This window comes from Phragmites australis, chromosome 11 (genome assembly GCF_958298935.1).
Source record: "Phragmites australis chromosome 11, lpPhrAust1.1, whole genome shotgun sequence".
Taxonomy (NCBI): Eukaryota; Viridiplantae; Streptophyta; class Magnoliopsida; order Poales; family Poaceae; genus Phragmites; species Phragmites australis.
In genome coordinates, this window is record NC_084931.1 from 21578819 (window position 1) to 21600613 (window position 21795).

Here is a 21795-nt window from a genome sequence, read left to right on the forward strand (position 1 = left end):
CATATATAGTAGAAGCCTCTTTGTAGCAGCATCTAGGCCCCTAGGTAACTGGTAAGTATTTTGGTGATTAATGACAATCGTATCATTGTGACTAACAATTTGTTTTAAAGGGAATCAAAATTTTAATATACAATGATATTTGGGTACTCTTGGTCTCTAAAACGATAATCTGGTTGATCAAAAGTCATGTGCATCAAGATTAAGGATCTTCTAGTTCTAAGTGTCACAAAGGAGATGAAGGACACTTAGAGTAGTATAGGTCTCCTTTGTTAGTCTTTTGATCGTACTATAAAGAGGGGCTAAGAGTAGTAGCTTGATCTAGTCAAGTCTAGACTTGGTTTGATACACACTTATGAAATTGTAGCACTAGGTAGCTCATAAAAATCCATGGTTGAGATGTTGAGAAGTTAGAGCTCAAGGAAAGTTTGAATTGGATGAGCTTAGAAAAAGTTTCCTCACCGGATGATCCAGTGGTTATGTTTTTGGCCTCACCGGAGCATTATTTGCACAAGTCAGAAAATCACTTTTATGTTCACCGGATGCTCTGATGATCAAGGCCAGGGTATCACCGAATAAAGATGTGTAGGAAGGGAGGCATGGGTTATGTAATCCAAGTTAAGCTACTACACGGATCAGAAGATGAAGGTAGCCCGTCCTTTGGGCTACCTGTTTCACGACCAGCTTCCCCTGTGGCACGTGATGTTTTTGTGGTGACATCTTTTGGATAATTGAATAATATGATCAAAACTTTCTTCACACCGGGTGCTTGTGACATGAACTCACTTTGAGACTTGCTTCACGCCTGAGTTATAATGTTTACTCCTCCTAGTGCTTTGACACCTCTAGTCCTTGCAAGTGCTTTGTGATCTATATGTGAAGCTTTGTACACTTGCATTTCATTTGCACATCTTTTGCATAGTCTTGTATCTTTAATGTTTGCATTGCCAAAGGGGGAGAAAATACGCCCAAAGATATTATGCACAAATATTCAACAAAGAAAGAGAAAAATGCATTTATCTAGAAGTGAAAGAAAAAATATAATATGTGCAATCATCAAGGAGGAGCATGTGTTCTTCGGTTTTTGAGTTTTTCTTGCTCTTTGATGTTTTTGGCTTGTCTTTGCCTCTCTTAGGGCTTTTGCAATCTTTCTTATGCCAAGTGACATATTTTGCTCTTTCTTGAGTTTTTGGTCACTTGGATGAGCTTATCTTGTTTTAATTTCTTCAAACCAAAATCTTTGTGCTTTGAGGGTTATCAATGCACTCATCAAGGGGGAGATTGAGAAACCAAGTTAAAATGTGTCTTAAATTACTTGTGATGAGATATTGATATTGGTATTTATTTGGCTTCATGATATTCGGTTTTGCATGAGCTTTGATGTGATTTGAATTGATTTAGGATTTTATTTGAGCATATTGCTTATGGACTAACTGGAATTGGAGTTAGAGATATGTCTTTGCTCGTCTCAGGGTGTGCAAGTGATGGATGCAACTTGGCGGTCGACGGTGGGATGATCGGGGCCAAGCGGAGTGCTTGGTGTCAGACGATTAAGGAGGCCGAGCGGAGTCAAGGGTGATTCTAGCTGAACACGTGGAGGTCAAGCAGAGCATGAAAGACTGATGGAGATAGCGTATTGAAAAAGTTAAGCGAAGGGGATGCCCATGTAAGTGACAAGGTGGCCCAAGGGATCGGGAGCAGGAGGGACTTGCCGGAGTTCAGAATCGTATGACGGAGTACACGCTTCGACATCGAAGCTCTTGCTTAACATGTAAGCAAGGCAGCGAGTCACGCTTTGAGAAGCATGCATGTGGTTTCTTGGTTTGGCCTCAAAACCGTGGGAGGACTCGAGGAGTACATGGCACTATCGCGAAGCTTACATCGAGGCGGCGCTAAGTCATGAAGGCACCGCGGGCGTTCGATGAATAGAGAAGAAAATGGACCAAAATGTCCTCGGTTGTAAGTAGGAGTGTGCTACAAGAGAGGGGTATTTTTTAAAAAAAAGCTAGAAAACTTAGGGGTCAAGTTTCCTAGACATATAAATAGAGGGGTGGGGCTATGAAAGAGTTTAAACCAACCACTTGAGCCCCCTTGTGCCACCTATTTGAGAGCTTAGAGCTAGGGTTTTCGAGGAGAGAAGAATGAGTGCTTAGCCTATGTATGTAAGAGTTTTGAGAGATAAATTTTTGTAATCCGTCTAAAATAGGGTTGACCTCTTCGAGTAATGAAGTTTACGTTTTTGCATATACTTGAATTCCCCTCCTTCTAGTTTCTCTCTATTGGTTCCCTTGTAAGTTTACAAGTTTTTTGATTTCCGGTTTTGATTTTCGTTTTATTTTTTGGGCTGAAATTTCAGCACTTTGTGAGGTCATTCTTCTTGTTGCTAGAGGTATAAAATTTGCATACACACGATTATGTGATGATGTCTTGAATTCTCTTACCTCTAGACAATCAACTTAGAGAGTTTTGTTGCTCGGTGTTCATCTTTTCTTGTTTCTTTGCAAGTTGTGATCTTTCGAGTGCTAAGACACATGAATTGATCTTAAATGGAACATATGGTTTATATACCATCTGTAAAGTCGTGTTGCCTCGATTTTCTCTTGTTAAAACTTCTCTCTATTTGTGCTTCTGAGTTTTGAGATACGTTGGGTAATCCAAATAGGAGAAAGCCATCGATTTCGTAAGAAATTTGTTGAAGCACCTATTCACTCCCTCTAATTGCCTATCTCGTTCCTACACAATCCCTTTAGCTTCGTGTTGACGAGCCTCCAGAATGGCGACGGTGCCAGCTATGGTAGCTACTACCTTTCTGCTCTTGGAGATGAGCGAATTGACAAATAGCCATAAACAATTCCCGTGCTTCTCGAGTCTGCAATCCATAATTGTGACGAGATTCAAACAACAAAGGAGGCTGTGAAGATCATGGAGCTGGAAGCCTAGTGGGCAGGCCTTTGCAGTGGATTAGCGGGCGGTGTGATGTTGGCAGCGAGCTTCGACCTTATTCAAGAAGGGCAGGTGTATGGCCGTGGGAGCTGGGTTGTTTTTCCTTGGAATTTTGAGCGGAAGCATATTTATTTGGCTTTGCAAGAAGTTTCTTGAGCAATATGGATAAGTAAGCATGCTAGATATAAAAGGTACAAAGCAAAAGTCATGTAATGACTCCATCATTAGTGATAGGTTTTGAGTTGACCTGTCACTACTATCTTTAGTGATGGGTTGTTCCCTCGCCGTCACTAATGTCCCCTCATTAGTGACGGGTCTTGGCTGAGTCCTAACCCGGGTCATACATTAGTGACGGGACATCATTTAACCCATCACTCATAGTGCAATAGTGACACGTACTGAGCAGCCGTCACTAATGACTTTTCTCCTTTGATGGTTTCTTTCGTAGTGTAATTTTCTATTTTGGTATAAGCTTTGAGCTAAGATTAATTAATCCAGGAAAACTATTAAATGATTAAAGATAATCCAAATTTAAGGAAATCCTTAATGATTTAAACTCACATCATGAAGCATTACATCTCCACTATTGTCATACACTGTGGAGCCTCTTTCATTGCATGTCATCATACTCATTGTGATACATTGTCATCTTTATTTAGAAACTGACGCTTCGAAGTGTCACGTGGTTGAAACCACAAATGAACAAGCAGAGTTTTGAGTGTTGCGCAGGAAGTATTAGGGAAGCACTAGGCAAGCATCAATCATATCTCTCCTAAGTTTTGGTGAATAGTTGGTCAATATGTTAGATTTTGCTATATGTCAGAGATGCATGTGACAAGGAGTCAATGTCGCGAATCGGGTAGATCCTATTTGTTGTATCGTTTCTACCTTAACAAAGTTGTTAATCTTGATCCTTGTAACCTGGGTGTTTCCATGACATGGTCCAACTTAAAAGTGATACGATAATTGCTTAGCCTTGCATAGGTCCTCGGTAGAAGTAGAGAGATGGATATCACTGTCATTCGCGAGTTACAGGAATTTCAACTACAGTTACAAAAGAGTGATAAGTTGGGATGGTGAGTTGGAAAAATTGAGACGAGATGTGAGCTAGTGCTAGGGGCAGTTCAGGAGAGGAAACACAGGTACCATAGACCGCTTGCATCATTTAAGCACTATTTGTGGTGTCTGTTGGCTTAAGCACTTTTCATACTTTCACATGTCGATCTAATGGTAAGATAAGCCGATTATCGTATGGTGTGCTAATGCTTGCCTTGCGGTGCTATGACGTGAAGAAAAAGTACGAGGAGATGCAAAGTGGTGGGTAGTCGGAGCATGGCTGGGATTTGCTCGCGGTAACCTAGGTGACATAGGGGCATGTGCAAGTGGGTAGTTCCGGGTATGAGAAAGGTTGTCTCGGGGGCCAAGAGGATGGACCCGAGTCGTATGGGTAAAGATGCACCCCCAGCAGGGTGTAAGAACAATTCGAATTGTCGTGCTCTCGGTCATGAGCATGCTTAGGTTTCATCAGGCAACATCGTAGAGTTTCGATCAGTTTGGGAAAATGGAATGGAAAGTATGTGGGTTTCTGGGAGAAGCATGTGCTGGTACTCAATTGAGATAAGCAAGTTTACTTTATTGAAGATTATGTTTACTATCAGTCAAGGCTAGTTGTTTACGTCATTACATTGGTTAAAGTACTTTCCATTGAGTCAACTTAATTTTGTTGCTATTCCTTGCTATTCACTCAATGCATTATCCTTGGAGTCAGGATAATATATACACATATTGTGTAAGTCTTGCGAGTACCTTCGTACTCAGGGTGCCACCCTTAAGTTGATGCAAGTAGCAGTGAATTGGTTTATGGATACTTTTATCCTGCTAATGCTGGAGATGGCCAGGAGTAGAGATCGAATGTCTGAGCTAGCCCAGGTGATGCCTTGTGGCTAATTGTGCCACTGGTCTTTTGTTTATTAATATCTTTTGACTGCATTTGAAAACTCTGATCTAAGTAGAAATTGGAACTTAGAACAAGGTCTGTAATAAAAATTATAACTTTTGTACTCTGTTCATATCTTGTGATGAAACTATGTTGTAAACAGTATATGTTGTGATCTTGAGCTTTGTTAAGCATATATCGGGACTGCCAGAATTACTTCCATTTTAATTGACTTAATTGTAGATTAATCCTAGTGTAATTTGGTCTGACTGGATGCTATGCTGGCCTGTCGTTGTTGGGTGTTGGTGGTTGAGCCTTGTGAGTTTTGCTTGCCTAACGGATCTCAATGTTAAGGGTCATCTAAATCTTTCCTAGCCATGTAGCGAGAGGTGTCGCTAGAACTTGTTGTGTGTTTTGAGTAGTTCTTAATATGTGGTCCAACCTAGGACTTTCTTCTTTGTTGGATCATGTGGATTGAACAAAGTTAAAGAAGTACTTGGCCAGTTTTTGGCTTGAGGTTTTCTAATAGTGGAGCAGATTTTCATTGGATGGTCCAGTTCTTTTGTTAGAATGGAGGTTAATCAGGAGATGCTTAGGTAGGTTTGTACGCTGGAAAGTTGTCTCTATCAGGAGTAAGAACCATCTATCTCTTAAGCCATACTTTGGGTGCTTGGTTGCTAGGACACCAATCTATATCGTAAGGACAGCTCGTAAGATGGAATTGACCTCAGGATCTGAGCGTTAAGATCAGAGTTATGCTTGGGAGCTAGTGGGTGCTCCCCTGTTTAAGAAAGTGTTGTGAAAGGGGATCACACTCTGTTGATGTGGGCCTTTGTGGTTTTGGTATTATCCAGGTGGGGCATATGCTCTCTAGGGACCTGGAGATAAGTGTTGTCTTTCAGCACCCAGTTTGTTAACGATGAGCCGAGGTTGCAAAGGTTGTTTCCTAAATTGGCTTCATAAGGCAACTATTCTTAAATTGGAATGATAGAGTTGAGGTTGCAGAAGATATGTTTTCGGCCCTCTATATGGGCTTTCTACGGTGGTTTCCTTGTTACTTCTGAAGGTGATATGCCCTAAAGGAAATTATAGAGGGCCATCACTAAAGGAAATTAAGGAAAAGTCACTAGCCATCACTAAAGATAGTAGTGACGGGTCAACTCAAAACCGGTCACTAATGACCAATAGGCTGCAGCCTTGGTTGTAGCAGTGGGGCCACACTCTTGAGGATGTGATCGAGTATGGTGCGCCTTACGATGACTATAGTTATTAGCAGTACCTCCAGTGGTACACTTTGCGGACTCGCACACATCTCCTTCGTGTCGAGGATCCACAACACCGAACCTTCGCTACCATTGCTTCCCTTTACCCAAGACACGCAGGAGTGACGCTGCACTTTGCAGTACATGAAATGTGCAAATTCCCATCGATTTTGATATTCACTTAACTACTGGTGATAATGATTTCTCATCTACAGCAGCTCGATGTCGGGAGAGAGATTCACGAGGGGGCGACGAGTTCAGCTATTAGACTACGCAAGCATGGCACATGTGGTGTAGCGATCGATGATATCATTGAAGTATTCTCCCGTTTGGCCGCCAAGGGATGACATATCGTGGAGTGCACATCATGCCGGTAGCTCGACGCCGTTGTACATGACCTGTCTACTGCATGCTCCAAGCAGAGGCCCCCACGACCTTCGTCCGCCTTTGACCACTAGTTCTACACTAGTCCGCAGCCTTCGCACCCTGACCAAGCAGAAGGCTCTGGATGGACTGGCCACCTACTCAACGCTAGTACTCAGCCTCTGCGCCCTGACCAGGTAGGAGGCTCTGGGTGGATCGACCATGGCTACGATAGTCCTTAGCCTGTGCGACCTGACCAGGCAAGAGGCTCTGGTTTTGTCATCCTTGTGTTTATTCCTACAACTGGTATGTGCCTACTCTTTATTCCACAATGTTTGCTTTATTATGCATTATGTGGAAATACTCACATGTTGCTGCATGATGTAATACAGGTATCATCCGCATGGAGATGACCGCATAGGTTTTCGGGAGTTCACCGCACTCTAGTGGGAATTCGTTCTTTGACTACGGAGGGACCTCCGAAGTGATGAGCCCCTCTCAATTGTACGGTGCACCTCTGCCCACTCAAGCTACGTAGCAGGAGCGAGAAGGCACCTACGGTCTCCACCAGTTGCCCAGACGTGAGCGTCACACGCCCGATTGGTACACACCTTTCGCGTACAAGCATCCTTAGGAGGAGGAGGACGTAGACGTTCTAGCGTCAGCACGTAGGCGAAAGCGTGCCAGTGGCAGGGCCCAGGGTAGGGTGGGGGTAGGGGTCAGGAGTAATCTGTGTTGCTTTTATGCTTAATAAAAGTATTTTGTTTAAGTTTCCAATTCATTAGTTCGGACTGTTCGTGCACGATGACGCAGCAAAGTGATAGAGAAACTCGAGAGAGAGCTATTTTGGGATTTCATGGAAATCCTTGTTGAATGCTTTGGAGATGCATCTTGTAAACTCATATATGTAATGAAAATCAAGTTTCATAAGTTGATGAGTTGTTGATTCCACTACTACAGAACACAACATATGGAGCACCCTATCAGTACCGGTTTGACACTAATCGGCATTGAAGACGTATCAGTGCTGGTTCTTAAACTCCTGCACTTGAAAAACAGCTGAGGAGATAAGAACCGACAATGAAAGTCGCTATGAGTGTTGGTTCTTGACTGGAACTGGCACTGATAATTGCTACTGTCATATCTTATCTTAAAAAATTCATAACTTTTTCACACAAAGTCGGATGGGGAAAAATATTATATGAAAATTATAGCTCTCGATGAGATCTACAACTTTTTTAGTTGAATTTTTTTATTTTGAGGTCATTTAAATATCCAAATAATTATAATAAAATTACAGCAGTTATCGATGACAGCTCACATTAAAAAATTCATAAATTTTTCACCCGAAGTCGGATGGGGAAAAACTTTATAAGAAAATTATAGCTCTTGACGAGATCTACAACTTTTTAGTTGATCACTTTTTTATTTGAGATCATTTAGATATCCAAATAGCTATTCAAATGTTTGGTTAGAAGATGTCAAAATGATTTATTTTGCTACTATACTCACGAACGGACGATAGCTAAGATGGTTAGAGGAGTCATGCGTATGCACAGGCTGTGAGGTCTTGAGTTCGAGTCCTTGTTGCTGTATGCGAGCGAATATCACGTGACTTTGCAAATATTGGGCGTGGTCGGGTAGGCTGCCTCTGGTCGGGTGCCTCTAGTCGCAAAAAAAAATTTGAAACATTTTTCGGCCCGAAAAATGTTGAATCGAGACCAACTATCAGCGCCTATTGGAGCCACCAACCGGCACTGATAGTGATTTTCAGTGTCGATTCCATACCCGGCACTGATAGTCACTGACTATCAGTGCCAGTTCAAAACCTGTCACTGATGAGGATTTTGAATCGGCACTGATGAGGTGTTTTGGTGTAGTGTTCAGAATTTTCTCTCTGTTCTATATTCTGCATGCTTGATTTTGGTTTTTAATTAATTTCATGTTTCTATGAAGTTCATCTTGATTTAATCCATCCAAAACCTTGATATAATATCTAATGTTTGATCTCAGAAAATTTGGAGTGGATTTGGATTGATCTCGAGTAGCGTTTTGTTAACTCGACTAGGTTTTGATCTACTCGATTCTGGTTGCCACAGTCTGCTTCGACCAGGCATAATTCTTGTTCCACATATCCGATTCACTCGATTCTTGTGGTTTAGTTTCGTATTTGAATCTAGTTTCTGCTGACCAAATTGAAAGCAATCCGACTAGCAGATCTTTCTCTACATTGTTTTTACTAGAGCTTATGCAATATATTTCGAGTGGAATACCAAGTATAAATCGAGTTTCATTTTGGGTGAGTTAATCTTTGAATTTGGTTTCTGCAATTATTCACCCCTTCTGATTGGGTATTTTGTGCATATTCGATCCTACAATTGGTATCAGAGCTTTATTCCTTCCTAATTAATCTTAATCGGTAATTAGAAACATAGCTTCAGATAGGTATTCTACAAAACCTTGTGTTATCGATGGAGTTGATTTTTAGTTATGGAAGGCGAAGATGGAGGCCTACATTCAAGCATAGGGTTTTGCAATTTGGGAAATGTCTATAAGCCATATGTGGTCCCTGAGAATAATGAAGTGACGGCACAAAACATGTCTCATGTCGAGACGAAAAGTAAGACAAGGAACCTGGTCATCCAAGGCTTGGGAAGGAGTGACTTCGATCGAATAATACATCTCAAATCGGCATACGAGGTATGGAAAACACTATGTGATTATTATGAAGGTTTAACTACTATTAAAGAGGTACATTAAGATTTATTTAAGAAAGATTACATGCATTTTGAGATGAAGCCTAGAGAGTCACTAGATGATTTCTTTGCTCGGTTTAATAAAATTCTTAGTAATGTGCGTGCTATTAATATTACACATACTAATGCTGAGAATGCACGTCAATTACTAGAAGCTTTAGATATATCAGTGTGAAGATGAAAGTTACATCTATTAGAAAATCTACTGTCATGAGTTCACTTACATTAGATGTACTTTATTCTAAATTGAAAACTCATGAGCTAGATGTTTTTGCTAGAAAGAACGTTAATAAATCAATTGCTTTAGTCTCTCAACCCAGCATGTCTCATATTGAATCTTCTTTATCAAGTTTTTCATTATCTTCTATATCTTCACTAACCAATGATCAACTTGAGTTGATTCTAAAGAAGATTTAGCACTACTTTCTACTCGGTTCTCTAAAGCATTGCAGAATGTGCATATGAGGAAGAAAGGAAGTGGAGGTCCTCAAAAATGCTATGAATGTGGTGATCTCAACCACATTCGTTCAATTGTCCTAAGCTTGCAGATAAAGCATCAAAAGGGGAGAAGGAGAAAAAGAAGCGATCGTTCAAGAACAAGAAGAAAAAAGAGCTTCCTCAATTGCAAGGTTGCGCATCGAGTTCTTTCAGCGCTCGAACAAGTCAACTTGAGTGACGTTGATTCAGAGAGAAGCGAGGATGACACAACATCTAAGAGCAAGACATTGTGTGATTTGACTGGATTGTGTCTCATGGCAAGCAACAAAGAAAGCTCAATCGAGGATGAATTTGACAGTGACGGTAACGAGGCTTCTCAAGCGAGGAAGGAGAATATTTGGCTAGTTGATTCCGGATGCTCACGCCACATGTCCAGTGATAACAATTGGTTCTCCTCCCTTGTACGTGCACCTTGTGCTGAAAGTGTTACTTTTGGAGATGCTTCTTCTATCTCAGTTGTTGCAAAAGGTACAGTACAGATAAATGACATGTTTATATTCAAGGATGTTGCTTTAGTCGAGAACTTGAAATTTAACTTGTTTTCTGTCTCACAAATGAATGATGAAGACCTTGAGGTGCGCTTTAAGAAAAATGAATGTAAGTATTAGATGCTTCAAGTGATCTGGTTTTTAGAATCTCATGTTTTGGAAAAGCTTTTAAGACTAATTTTGATGTATCACCTTCTTCTAAGCTTATATGTCTCATTGCTAATATTTCTAAAGATTTATTCTTTTGGCATCGTAGACTTGGTCATGTTGGTATAGATCATCTCACTCGAGTTAGTGGTTTAGATCTTATTCGTGGCTTGCCTAAGCTTAAGGGTGATAGCGAGTTAGTTTGCTCTTCTTGTAGATATGGTAAAATGCATTCAAGTTCATATCCACCTATTACCATGGTTATGACAAATGCATCCGATCAACTTTTACAACTTGATACTGTTGGTCCTTCTAGAGTACAATCTTTTGGAGGTAAATGTTATGTGCTTGTTATTGTTAATAACTACTCTATATATTCTTGAGTTACTTTATGACATCTAAGGATAAATCTTTTGGTTATTTTATAAGTTTAATTAGTTCTTAGATTGTCTGTTGATGTCCCAAGATCTTTTAGAGCGACTGGAAGTGATAATGGAACATAATTTAAGAATTCTTCTTTTGATCATTTTTGTGCTGAGAAAGATATTGAATATCAATTTTCATCCCCTAGAGTTCCGCAATAAAATGGTGTAGTTGAAAGGAAGAATAGAACTCTGGTTGAGATGGCTAGGACCATGTTAGATGAATTTTCTACTCTAAAAATTTTTGGACTGAAGTTATATCTACTGTTTGTTATATTTCAAACCGTGATTTCTTGAGATCTAAATTAGGTAAAACTTTATATGAGATACGGTTTGGACATAGGCCTAGTGTTTCTTACTTTCGAGTTCGTGGCTGTAAGTGCTTTGTGCTGAAATCTAGAAATTTAGATAAATTTGAGTCCAAATGAACAAATGGTATTTTTCTTGGATATCCTACTTAAACTCGTGGCTATCGAGTGCTTATTTTGGAGACTAACAAAATTGTTCAAACATGTGAGGTTACTTTTGATGAGACTAGTCCTGAAACTCGAGTTAGTGGTTTAGATCTTATTCGTGGCTTGCCTAAGCTTAAGGGTGATAGCGAGTTAGTTTGTTTTTCTTGTAGACATGGTAAAATGCATTCAAGTTCACATTCACCTATTACCATGGTTATGACAAATGCATCCGATCAACTTTTACAACTTGATACTGTTGGTCTTTCTAGAGTACAATCTTTTAGCGGTAAATGTTATGTACTTGTTATTGTTGATAACTACTCTATATATTCTTAGGTTTACTTTATGACATCTAAGGATAAATCTTTTGGTTATTTTATAAGTTTAATTGGTTCTTAGATTGTCTGTTGATGTCCCAAGATCTTTTAGAGCGACTGGAAGTGATAATGGAACATAATTTAAGAATTCTTCTTTTGATCATTTTTATGCTAAGAAAGGTATTGAATATCAATTTTCATCCCCTAGAGTTCCGCAATAAAATGGTATAGTTGAAAGGAAGAATAGAACTCTGATTGAGATGGCTAGGACCATGTTAGATGAATTTTCTACTCCTAGAAAATTTTGGACTGAAGCTATATCTATTGCTTGTTATGTTTCAAACCATGATTTCTTGATATCTAAATTAGGTAAAACTTTATAGGAGCTGTGGTTTGGACATATGCCTAGTGTTTCTCACTTTCGAGTTTGTGGCTGCAAGTGCTTTGTGCTGAAATCTAGAAATTTGGATAAATTTGAGTCCAGATCAACAAATGGTATTTTTCTTGGATATCCTGCTCATACTCGTGGCTATCGAGTGCTTATTTTGGAGACTAACAAAATTGTTAAACATGTAAGGTTACTTTTGCTGAGACTAGTCCTGAAACTAGATCAAGTAATACAGGTACAAGTAAACATATTCAGAGGGAGTTCGTGAGCTTTTTTTAGATGATGATGAGGTCGATGAGGATGATATTTTAATTCCAATGATACAATCAGTTGAAGATCTCTTGACACCTTTGATCACTTCAGCTACAGTTGGACATCCTCAAGTTACTACATCATCTATGCGTATTGAAGGAGGAGAAGAGATTGCTTCTCGAGTGATAGCTCCCTTGCACATTCAGTAGAGTCATCCACCTGATCAGATAATTGGATATTTGCATGAGCGAGTCACACGATCCAGATTTATTGATTCTAAGTCTCATGCTCATTCATCTTTTGTTGCTTCTTTTGAACCTAAAGATGTTTCGCATGCATTAACTGACGAATCTTGAATCATTGCCATATATAATGAACTTGAAAATTTTGAACGCAACAGAGTATGGAAACTTGTTGCACCTCCTTCGAGTCATACATTTATCGGTACTAAATAGATTTTTAAAAATAAACAAAGTGAGAATGATGTTGTTGTTAGAAACAAAGTTAGACTTGCAGCTTAAGGTTTTACATATGTAGGAGGACTAAATTTTGAAGAAACTTTTGTTAATGAATAAATCACTACCCATCACCGACCGCTTTGAACTCTCCTGCCTCCTAGATCATCCTAGGATCACGCATCAACGACTAAAAATGCTTCATACCGGTTCAACAGTTAAGTCTCTGTCTGAACTCAGAACTCTGAATATTTGCACCTGTGGTGCTTCTCTGATGAAACTAAACATTGCACATTCCTGACTAACTCCCCCTTCTCCCGATCGTGGCTTCAATTCGTCCACCAGCGCCGCTGCGCCTGCGCGTCCACGCTACCAGAGTTTTCTGGCGTCAGTCGGACGCGGATTATTTCTTTCCAAAACAACTGCCACCGGACACGGATTTCTTTCCAAAACTGTATCGGACACGCATTCCTCAGCCTGTTCCGAGACGGAGACGGGCTACTGCGACAGCTGCTGCGCCTGTCAATGGCCACGGTAGGACCCCGACCGAGTTCGGAGCCAATCGTAGGTAAGACTCCCAGTTCGATTCGGCGTCAGATGCATGGCCTGGTCTCGCCAAATAAATACACAGCGCGCGGCTCCCCCATGCATTCTCAGATCTCAAGCCAAGCGCCGACGTCCAAACAGGTTACCGCAAGCGTGCAAGGCGAAGGAGAAAAGAACTCGTCGTTCTGCGTTCTCTGCTCCCGCGAAGTCGATGGACGAGCAGCCTCTCGCGATGGTTGTCTACGGCCCCGACACCGCCGCGAGACAGCGCGCCGCAAAGCGGGGGCGGCCGGGCCCATCGGCGGACGCCGGGGCAATGGTCCCGTACAGCGTGGTGCCACCGTTCGGCGACTTCGAGCCCATAAGCGCCGTTCCCCTGTCAGCCATCGCGCCCCAGCTCCCGCAGGCGCCGGCGCCGTGGCCCATCGGAGAGGAGCCGCCATGCCTGCGCAAGCATATCCTCCCGGCGCTGAAGCTCCGGGCCGACCTCCCGGTGAACTTCATCGCCGAGAAGACCGTGACGGGCACCGACCTCGACGCGCACCAGAACCGGTTCCGCATCCCGACCGACGGCGTGCTGCGCCGCCTCCGCCCGATCCTGACCCCCGAGGAGCTCGACTCCGCCAACCTGCTCCACGATCCACCCCCGAAGCCGAGGCGGCAGGCCGAGCCGGAGCCTGTGAACGGCACCGCCGAGAATGTTGGGGAGCAGGTGGGGAGGAAAAGGAAGAAGAAGCAGGGGAAGGTGCACGGAGGGCTGCCCGTGAAGCTGGTGGGCCTCGCCGCCGGCGCCAGCTGGGAGCTGCGGCTCTCGCGGTGGGAGAGCAGCCGCGGCACGATCGTCAAAGGGGAAGGGTACCTCGACTTCATCCGATGGTGCAGCTTCAAGGAGAAGGACGTGGTGGAGATCTGGGCATTCAAGCAGCGCGCGTTCCGCAACTTCGGTGTCAACTTGTGTGACGAAAGCCCTCTGCACTTGCTCATCGTCAAGAGAGATGATATGCAGCCCAAGTGCAGCTTCTGCCCCCGCCCGCACTGAATGCGAATCCGTCGATCAGGACGATGTAGGCAGGAGACCTTGTTAATTACTCCAGATAATTGTTTTCTGATGTAAAAGATAGATAGTTTTTTAATGTATCATTTAACTTTGTCGTGTTGATCGGCAATAATTATTTCAATTTAAAGCAAATTATTGGATGCAATTTGAGTCTTGGCAATTGACCACGTAGACTGCCCCCGTTGAAATTTTTGAAGGGCTCAGTCAATGATCAAAGGTAGGAGTAGTAAACAACCATGTTATCACTCCACAACCAAGCTCTTAGTCACTACTCTCTTCAATTATAAATAAATATTATTTTATACATTAAGACGTATATTTAACTACTATTTTTTGGTGTAATATATTTATAAATATAACATAGTTATACTATTATGAAATTATTTTTTAAGAAAAATCTGTCTATATTATTTTCAAATATTCAAACTTAATACATAAAGAGTAATTTGTTATTAAAGTTTAAAAATAATAACTATACGTTACTTAAAATGATATTTATTTATGATTAGGTGGAGTAATTTGGTGGCATGGGTGAACAGATCGGACTGTATTGGATAATGCCTCTGCTATCGTGAGAGTTAAATTGGCTTTTGTTCACGGATTTTTTTACCCGTTTTGCAGAAAGAGAACCAACAATGCTTTGATGTGCGGTACACTGCAGCTCAACTTATTACCTTGTTTCAGGAAGGTCACACGGACAGGGCAGGAGCCAAGCAACTTGCACGATTTTTTTTATTTCTTAGCCGATTTAAATTAAATATAATGTTATATTAATAACTCATTCTCAACTAAATTTTCAACATGTAGCCCTTTTGTCACGTCAGAGCCCATGACATGGCAAAACGGGTCTGTCAAGCCAATACCTATCGAAAATTTAGTTAGAGAGGTGTTACTATTAAAATACTATATTTAAATCGGCTAGAAATATAAAAAAAATCCCAAAGCACAAATTGGTTACGAGTACAAGCTTATTGCTGCTACCGCCTGGCTGGGGCGTGGAGTACGAGCGCTTTACGGGGGTCGGGGGGACAACAACGCGGTGCTCGACATCGCGGAGCTGCGCAAGGAGCTGTCCAGGGAGGTGTGGGCGTTCCACTCCGTCGACGACCACCCGGGCAGAGCCCCCGGCATGATCGTAGTGTTCTTCGACCTCGACACCGACGGTTTGGGCGACGAGCTGTTCGACACGATAGCTTCACAATAGAGCACTTGCTGAGGCACTATCTAAAGTACCAGAGGGCTACGATCTAGAGCAATTTATCTTGTAATTGTTATAATATTTTAAGAAACTGTCTAGCCTGTCTAGTGATATATTTTATGAGAAACCAAATTGTAATGTATATTGGTTTTTTTACGATGAGTGATTGATATTGTCATTTATTTAGTTTGATGATTTTTTCGATTTTGCCTGAGCTTTGATGTGATTCGAATTGATTTGATATTTTATTAAGCATAATGATTATGGACTAATTGGAATTGGAGTTGGAGATATGTGTTTGCTTGTCTCATAGTGTTCAGGTGATGGATGCAATTTGACGGTCGACGGTAGGATGATCGGGGCCAAGCGGAGTGCTTGATGCCAGACGATCAAGAAGGCCGGACGGAGTCAAGGATGATCCTAATTGAACACGTGGAGGTCAAGCAAAGCATTGAAGGCGGTGGAGACGACGTGTTAACAAAGTCAAGCGAAGGTGACGCCAGTGCAAATGACAAGGCGACCCGAGGGATTAGGAGCGGGAGAGACTTGCCGGCAGTCAGGATCGCATGACAGAGTACACGCGTCGACATCGAAGTACTTGCTTAAGGTGTAAGCAAGGCGGTGAGTCACGTTTTGAGAAGCGTGCATGCGGTTTCGCGGTTTGGTCTCAAAATCGTGGGAGGATTAGAGGAGTATGTGGCACCATCGCAAAGCTTGCGTCGAGACGAAGCTAAGTTGTGAAGATACCGCAACCTTCCAATGAATGGAGAAGAAAATGGACCAAAATGCCATCGGTGGTAGGTAGAAATGCACTACAAGATAGAGTATTTTGGAGAAAAACTAGAAAACTTAAGGGCCTTCCTAGGCCTATAAATAGAGGGGTAGGGCTAGAGAGAGCTTTGAACTAGCCACTTAAGCCCCCTTGTGCCACCCATTTGAGAGCCTTAAAGCTAGGATTTTATAGGAGAGAAGGATAAGCTTAGCCTATGTAATAGGTGAGAGTTTTGAGAGATAAATCTTTGTAATCCGTCTAAAATAAGGCTGACATCTTTGAGTAATTAAGTTTATATTTTTGTATATTCTTGAATTCCCCTTATTCTAGTTTCCCTCTATCGGTTCCCTTGCAAGTTTGCAAATTTTTTAGTTTTCGGTTTTAATTTTCGTTTTGGTTTTTGGGCTAAAATTTCAACACCTTGTGAAATCATTCTTCTTGTTGCTAGAGGCATAAAAACTCACATACGAGTGTATGCTCATGGGTCTTGAGTACCCTTGCCTCTAGATCATCAACATGGAGAGGTTCCTTGCCCAGAGATCTTTTCTTTGAACTGCAGTTTTTCACTTTTGCAGGGTTATTTTTCTTTATGCTAGTGGCTTAAACACTCACATACTCATGTATTTGAGCGGGTCTTGAGTCCCCTTGCCACTAGACTATCATCTTGGAGGATAACCTTGTCCGGTGTTATCTTCTCTAGTTTCTTTGGAAGTTGCGAGTTTTTATGCACAAAGACACATAGAATGGCTTTGAATGGAACTTATGGTTCATATTCCATCCGTAGAGTCATGTTGCCATGGAACTAGTCTTATTGCTTTGTCTCTCTAATTCTTTTGCTTCCGCAAACGGTTCAGAAAAAAAGCCCAAAATCCACAAACAGGCCTAACCAAAGAAACAAGTACGAAAAAACTTGCAAATATTCCAAAACTGCAAAACAGAAGCAAAATAACCCAAAAAAAATACCAAAAAATTGATATGGGCTCCCATCAGCCCAACAACCACACAACAGAATAAGAATTACCGCTCACCCATAGGTTTAAAATATAGCATCATGTTATAAAAAGACATGTAAAATGATGGTTGAAAAAATTATGAAATCATTATGTTGTAGAATAGCTTGTTTATGACTACAAGCATGATAACCAAATACCCCAATTACTTGCTTCAGTAATTTAATCATGTAAAAAAGAGGCAAAAAAAATATGCAAGGGAGATACAAACAGATCTATTTTAGAGATAGAGTAACATATACAAAGATACAAGATAGACATATAGATATATAAATAGAGAGGGATGGAGAGAGAAAGAAATACTAAGAAAAAGGTAGAGAGAGAAATAGAGATGAAATGAGAGAGAAATTAAGAGACGGGCAGAGAAAGATAAAGATAGAGAGAGATAAATAGAGACAAAATGAGAGAGAAATTAAGAGAGGGAGAGAGAGAAATACATAACGTGAGATAGAGTAAGATAGAGAAATAGCAAAAGGAGAGAGAGCAAATAGAAAGAGACACATAGTGATATAATAAGAGAGAGATAGAGACAAGAGAGATAGAGAAAGAAATAATTAGGATAAATAAAGAGATATATATAAATAGATAAAATAAAGAGCGACATAAAAGACATAGACAGTCAATACAACATAAAAATTATATGTAATTGCTAACCAATTTCAAACTCTTATATGCTTACTTATGATCAGGCATATCCTAATTAACAAAGGGTTAATATTTCAATGAGTAAATTCATGAATTAAGTTCAATTACATTCCTAATATGTACAACATACTGAGTTTAATTTATTGTTCTAGATTTGCAGTAACAAGATGTCATGAATCAGATGTTGATCACAATAAATCAAGAATATCAAAACTATTCGGCTCTCTCCAACCTCCTCAACGTGTTGCAGGTGCATATCAAAACCTGATAGCAGAAAAAATCCATCAGAAAATTATCAAATAACGCACAACTACCAAAGCAATTTAGAGGCTCACAAATTAGACAGATTTAGAAGCAAGAAATCTGTCAACAAATAAATAGCAAGATCACTATTTCAATAGGAAAACAATATATGTTAATATATTTTGTTCATGATTGGCCTAGTAATACTGAATGTATTAATGGCCACAACTTAAAACATCTGACCAATCTCTACTATATAAAGCAAGAGTTAGTTGCTATGTCATGGTGCCCCACTCCCACCCTTCCCCTTGGTAAAAAACCACCAAAAACCTAATGTATAATAAAAAAACTAACTAACTTTTTAAAACCGCACAATCTGTAACTGTCTAACTCAATTCCTCACGGTCTACAACTGCCTGACCCAACTCCTCCTTGTCCCCAACCACGGCCACCCACGACGGCACCCTGTTCGACGTCCCCTCCTACCCAGCGATGGCCGGCGACACGCGGTTCGACGGCCACCCACGACAGATTCACGGTGGCCCAGTGTTTGCAGAAGCTTGACGGCAAATTCGTAGCGGCACCGTGTTCGACGGCACCTTCGACCCAACGGATCCTGGAATGTGATCACCAGATCTGGCTTCCGTTTGCTTAATTTACTCGACTGACAACACCGAGGAGGGGGTGCGCACAACGAAATGAAGGGAATATGATTGAAGATGATCTTATGTTGGTCTTCAAAGCCGTTGCCGCGTGAAATTTAGAAGAGGTTTCAGTGCTGGTTTGATGATTTCTGATATGGTTCCGCTGTGATGCAGCATGGATCAGCAGGCATGTACCCATGTTTTTAGTGTCAGCACGCTCTGAATTCACAGTTCAATTGCTTGTGAGCTTATGCCAGTGCATTGTACACGCTTGCATAGCTTGACTGCAGCTAAATTTCTCCCATGCACGGAACGAGTGGCTAAATCATTTAACACAACTTTGCGGGATTTTCTTCTTTGAAATGAGAAAATACTCACTTGCATTTTAAATGTAGGCTATTTCATATTCTAAGAGTAGGTTGTTTCTCATAGCATCAATTGACTACAGGTTAACGAGGAAGCAAGAGATAAAGTTTTGGAGGCGCAACAAAAATACAATGAAATTCGAAGGCCAGTTTATGTTTGGCACGCAATGAAATTATCCAGAAAATTCCAGACTTTTGGCTGACAACGGTTTGTAATATATATCTATAATGGTTTATATCTCATGCTTTTATTTACTGACAGTGCTTATGGGGTCATCTTTTAAGTAGTAATTGTGCTATTGTTGTGTATTGCGTTACTCAGAAGTTCCTTATCCATCCTATGCTTGGTGAACTTCTAACTGAGGATAATCAACAGGTACCTTCATTTGACATGCTTTAAACATTTTGGACATTTATACTAAAATTAGCAGGGAGTGATACATTTAATACATATATATGCTGTGAAAGTCTACGAAACCAATCGGCAAATTTAAGTATCTTTACTCACTCACTTAGTATGTTTGCTCTGTTGTAGATTTTTAAACACTTGGTGTCTTTATATGTTGATGAATATGAAGAAATGAAATCAGGCTGCTCTACTACTCTCGTAATTAAGCTTCTTTTGCACATGCAAGCTCTAATTCCTTTTTGGTTTTTTAATGCTTTTAATATCTTTTGATCTTGAACTACCAGACATTTTCTTCCAATCCATATTTTGAAGATAGAAAACTTACAAAGATGTATTCTATGAGTAAAAAACGGAACGATCTCAGTAAAGGGCTACCTCCATTAAGTGGAAGGTGGGAATGGTATTGTGCCTTGACTATCAAACTTAGTGTTTAAGTTACTAAGTTCATGCTGAGAAAAACTAATGATTTATCTAATCTTTACATTAGGATATTGCCGATAGAAAGACATGCACCAATAAGAGAGACAAGCAACTGCTGGTTGATAAAAGGTATCTCTCTTCTCTACTAATATAAAATAAGAGTTTTGTCGTCCGTCGTCTCTATCTACTAATATAAATCTCAGGCAATCTGTGAAGTTAATTTTCACTTGGGGCACTATTTTAGGGAAGATGCTAGGGGGCTGGGTCCTAGGCATTGTCATGTACTCATGTCCAAGCGTGGGAACGGTATTTATGTGATGCAATTGTTAGAATGAATGTAGAACTTTCTCAAATATAAAAGCTGAAGGGTCACAATAAATCACCTGTTGTGGTGTTGTTAACCGGAGTACGGTCGCAAGACCGAAACTCAAAGGAATTGACGGGGGCTTGCACAAGCGGTGGATAACAGGGTGTTTTCTGAAGTTTCCAAAATGTTTTTTTCTTTGTACCTTGACATATTGCTTATGTTACGAATTTATTGGGGTTTTTCTTCAACGTGTAGCTGAACCCTTTGATATGTAGGATTTTTTTTTATCAGATCACTGTGAAGAGAAGTAAAGTGCTTGTTGATTTGTGCCCAAACTTACACTGCCAAAATTTTGCTTGTCATAATTTTGTCAAACATCCGGTTGAGTGCCAACTCTTGGGGCTAGCCGAATTGAGGCAAGGTTGGTTTGGACCCAAACCAAGCATGTATTTTGAGCGTCATGGTTGAGTTCGTTTGGTTCTGATTGTAGAAAAATTGACATGGCTTTAGAATTGAAAATACTAGCTTGTATTATCTTTTATGAAATATTGTGCTAAGAGTGAGTTATGTTGAGCACACTTTGTCACAGGCCGGGGTTAGGCAAAAAAAAGAGAGTATTTTTTATTTGTGCTATTCTTTTTATTTTATTCTTGACCTGTAGGAACGATGGCAGGGTGTGCGTGGTGTAGACACCTAGACTAGCCAATGAACGATGGCGGGGTGCGCGTGGTGGCTAAGAAATATCGGCGGGAGGACTGGAGTAATGTTGGAGACTGTAGGAACGAGAACGGCGAGTAGAGGGGGGTGAATAGGCGCCTCGATAAATTTCTTTCGAAATAGATGGCATTTTCCTATTTCTCACTCAACGTATCTCAAAACGCTCAAGCGGAAGCAAAAGAATTAAAGAGACAAAGCAAGAAGACTACATCCATGGCAACATGACTCCACAGATGGAATATGAACCATAGGTTCCATTCAAGACCATTCCATGTGTCTTTGTGCACAAAAACTCGTAACTTCCAAAGAAACTAGATAAGATGGGCACCGGACAAGGTTATCCTCCAAGATGATAGTCTAGTGGCAAGGGGACTTAAGACCCGCTCAAATACATGAGTATGTGAGTATTTAAGCCACTAGCATCAAGAAAAATAACCCTGCAAAGGTGAAATTTTGCAGCTAAAAGAAAAAGATCACCGGGCAAGAAACCTCTCCAAGTTGATGATCTAGAGGCAAGGGTACTCAAGACCCATGAGCATACACTCGTATGTGAGTTTTTATGCCTCTAGCAACAAGAAAAATGATCTCACAAGGTGCTGAAATTTCAGCCCAAAAGCCAAAACGAAAATCAAAACCAAAAATCGAAAAACTTGCAAACTTGCAAGGGAACCAATAGAGGGAAACTAGAAGGAGGGGAATTCAAGTATATGCAAAAATATAAACTTAATTACTCAAAGAGATCAGACCTATTTTAGGCGGATTATAAAGATTTATCTCTCAAAA

At 40.8% G+C, this 21795-nt stretch overlaps 1 long non-coding RNA gene across 1 annotated transcript; it reads left to right on the top strand.

Annotated features, from left to right (window-relative positions):
• The first annotated feature begins 19241 nt into the window (after positions 1-19241).
• LOC133883879 (uncharacterized) lies at positions 19242-21077 on the top strand. Its single transcript, XR_009903023.1, has 3 exons — positions 19242-19367; positions 19482-19535; positions 20957-21077. It is a non-coding gene; the product is annotated as an uncharacterized LOC133883879 (long non-coding RNA).
• Positions 21078-21795: the final 718 nt, after the last annotated feature.